This window comes from Cupressus sempervirens, chromosome 2 (assembly GCF_028749045.1).
Source record: "Cupressus sempervirens isolate cs-2001-9-10 chromosome 2, ASM2874904v1, whole genome shotgun sequence".
NCBI lineage: Eukaryota > Viridiplantae > Streptophyta > Pinopsida > Cupressales > Cupressaceae > Cupressus > Cupressus sempervirens.
The window spans coordinates 585034684-585038584 of record NC_143119.1 but is presented as its reverse complement, the minus strand read 5'-3'; the positions used below and the strand labels follow the sequence as shown (position 1 = coordinate 585038584).

Here is a 3901-nt window from a genome sequence, read left to right as displayed (position 1 = left end):
AATAACAAGTATGTGTTAAGGTAGCCCTTATTGATAAGACAAACCATATATTAGTTTTGAGTGATGCAAGACTTCCCTTACATCCATGATGCTCTTGCATTAGTTGATGATGACCACACTTGACTTCTCAATGTTCTTGCCGAATAAGTTGTGCCAAGAGCTGTCAGATTTAATATCCACAAATTTGACCATGTTATCCCTGTATGCAACACAGTCTAAAATAAAGTGTTTTTCTATTTCAACCTTCCCATAGTTACAAAGCGTGTAGACTCTCTCTTCCCAAGTCCCTTTTGATCTCTTCCAATGTTTGGTCTTACTATAAAGTTGATGAGAGTTTGTTTTGGGCTGTTCCATAAATATCTTAGCTCTCCACAAAATATTGATCCTATTTATGTCTTTTAAAATCGATCATATATAAATTTAAATAATTTTCCAATCCTCAATCTCTCCACGAATCTTGTAATCAAAATACATTGTTTAAAAAGAGATCTTAAGAAGAGATGGGAGAGTTTAGAAAAAATTCAGTACAATCTTTATGGTATAAGTCATAGTATTTAGACATTCACAACATGGAGGTACCTTAACCAACCAAGTCATGCTCCCTCTACCAAACCAAACCGCACCTAGGGCAGCGGGACTCCTGGTCGTACCGGCCAACTCTCATCCAACAAATGAGAAGAGGGGAGAAGTTTGAAAAGACAAGTCAGACACGTGGCAGGTGGAGACGAGCAAGTTAACGTAGCTATATAACACCCAAACATATCTTATTTGTAAAACGCGGAAAGCTCTTACGTCACTTGTGGCTGTTTACGAACAGCTGGAAAGTTAGCACGAATAACGGCAGCAGTTTGGGAAGTGTGAAACAGATGAAGATATGATTGCTGAGTTCAACACTCTTTCTTTCGCCATTAATTCTTGAGTCGGCCAACACGCGTGTACGACCTCTACTCATTCTCACGACGCACCCTCACAATTCAATGCCAGATATTATGTTGTGGCGGATGTGGGAGGAATTCCAATTCAATTAAGTGCCAAGAGTTTCTTGAAATTTGCAAGAAAGGCTTCCAGGCCCGTGTCGAGCCAGGGTTTGGAGCCTTCAAATCAGCCCTGTTTGTGAATTTCAGGCTTGAATTCTAGCGGTTTGGGAAAAATTTTACTCGTGGCTCGAATTCGCTTGGTGCAGGTCGGGAACAGATTGTTTTTGGATCATATCGAATTTCTGGCTGTTCGTTTTCATTGATGGGAATTTCTGGTTGTTTGTTTTCATTTATGAGAATGAACAGGTGGAAACTCAATATTTGGTTGCTTTCTGTGGTCTGAATTTGTTCCCCACTTGCATCAATTGAATTTGAGCCAATGGTAAGTGAATTCGGCCTGCTGTTGATGCCGAAGAAACAAAAGGCGTGGTGCAGGATGCTAATGGTGTAAGATCTTTCGGTGAGGTACATGTTTTTTTATTGCTTGCTGATCTATCGGCATATAGATGATTTTCTCGTTGCACATTTGTCTTGAATATTTAGACATGGTTACAGAACGCTTTACTGTTTTTGTAAAATTATGGAAATGTGAAGATTTAATCTGATTGACGGCTTTATTTCCCTCTCGCTTCCCTGCTGCGATCTATATTCGCAAATAATCGGAGCGCATCTTGAAAAGGGCACTTTTCTAATTTTCGCTATGTCGTGCTCTGGTCGTCGCTTTCATTTTTCCTTTCTGCTGAATCTGATAACGCTGTTGCGATTGGCTTCTAATAATTAAAATAAGAGGTTTTTGCTTTGCTTGTCAGTGGATTAATGTGCTAAAATAGTATTCATTTCTTTTGAGTTTTATTTCCTCGTAACAGACAACACAGGGTTTTTAATTAGTAGCTCTCTTCTACCAAATCTAGAGTCTTTTTTTAAGTTGGACGAGTGGTCAACCATAAAAGAAAGAAAATTAATCAATGAAATAAATAATTAATGCAATCAACATCTCTGCTGTTGACGGGTCAATCAACACAGGGCTTAAGAAGCTTTCCTGTACAACTTAATATAACATAATATAAGGTTGTCTACTGTATTAATGTTTTATATTTGAACTTCACTTCTCTCGTTTTTCTCAGCTTCTGCAATTCTAGATGCTACATTAGATTACCCTTATTTTTCCAATATTTAATAGTCATTTGGGATGCTCACTTACCATATTAGGAGTGATGGATTCTGCTGGACTTGCATAAGTTTGGGCTGGAGGTCGTCGAGCCTTGAGAGGTACGAGGATCGGTTATACGAGAAAACGGAAATCGTCGATTGAAAAAGTTGATATATGATCTAATGTTCTTTTCCGTATCTGAAATGAACTGACTTCAGTTTAAGATATAAGTTTTAATCAACCCAGGACGATAGAATTGAAACGTGTGGATTTCTTTTCATATGTTATTATCTATTTTCACCATTCTGTTTACTTCTATCATCCCGATGATGGATCTGAAATTTTGATGAAAAAAACTCATGATACTGCTTGCAACACAAATGAATTTGAATTTGATGAAATTGTTAGCAGGCGTGCTAAATAACCACTTATAACCACTCGTAATTGGAAATTAGGAGGAGTTCGTAATTAATTTTTTTTAATGGAAGTGTGAAGCAACTTTGGAAATTTTGAATTTTCACTGAAATTGTTAGGAAGTGTTTTGTAAGACTTTCTATGTTGATTTGTCAAATGGGGTTAACTACTTAAATTGGAGAATTGTGAAGCATTTTGGTATTTTATTTTGGTGTTATATTGGGTTTTCTGTTTTCGCCCAGGGCTTCAAAATTTAAGGTGTGTTCCCTAGAAAAGAGAGAACCATGTCAGTTAAATGTGGGTTTCGTAGAAAAGGTAAAATTGTGTCGAAAGTCACAGCTACTGAAAAAATCTGGTCAAGGGATCAGGGTTTTCCGTAGCCACAGGGATTCTTTTCCTCCGTGGAGCGTTGAGAGTTGGACTGGTGCTTCCCCTAAGAGAATAGGTAGTCATGAACTGTTGTAAAAGTTACCAGTGGTTAAAGCCTATTGAATTGTTGTTTACAGCTTTAATTAAAAGAGTAAAACTGAAAATTGAGTTGTATCGTGTGATTAAAAACTTACAGGTATAACTCTGGAGATATCTTAGGATATTCTGTTACATCATGTTTTAGGAGTGATTGTACCATTTGTTCTGCAATGATTTTTTTGCTTTGTTGATAAGTTTATGAATATGGCAATACCATCCCCTTGTGGATTTAGTTGACGTGCCTAAGACGTTGAGGCGGACTAGGCAGTGACCTAAAATGCCAGCCTTTTGCCATTCAGTTTGGAATGAGAATTCCTCGCATTGATTTGTTTGAAGTATTGTGTTGATTTAACCTATACCAAGAGAGACAAACAGAAACTAAAAGGAATTCGAAGCATATGATTTCCTGCAAGTTCTAAATCAACTTCTTGGGTGTGGCATTTTGGGAAGGCCAGTTGGAGCAGTTGAGTCATAGGCTGCTAATCTAATGAGAACGTTTATGTACATGTCTCGTTTTTCCTAAAAACATCAGGTGTTTATATTGAATTGTCAGTGGGCCAAAAATTTAGGTATATCAAAATATACAGAATTCTTAGTGGGTTCCATTGACCTGTTGGTCATTGTTAGTGGGTCCAATTGATCTGTTGGTGAAGTTAAAGATTTTCAATTGAGGTTGTCAAGGATCAAGTCTATGCTACTAACTTAATTTAGTGGGGGGTCGTTCAGAGTTTATGCTACTAATTTAATTTAGTGAGGGATTGTTCAAAGTTGTAGTTTGATATTCTTCTACATTTATTTGGTATGATATTTTCAAAATAATTTATGGTATTTTAAAATATGTAGAATTGTCAGCAAGCACAGATGATCTGTTGGTAAGGTTTTTAATGAGGTC

General features: G+C 37.0%; 1 long non-coding RNA gene across 1 annotated transcript; it reads left to right on the top strand.

The window, feature by feature from the left end:
- Positions 1-836: 836 nt before the first annotated feature.
- Positions 837-2634, top strand: LOC149574769 (uncharacterized). The gene is made up of 3 exons (XR_016359661.1): positions 837-1183; positions 1284-1442; positions 2187-2634. It is a non-coding gene; the product is annotated as an uncharacterized LOC149574769 (long non-coding RNA).
- Positions 2635-3901: the final 1267 nt, after the last annotated feature.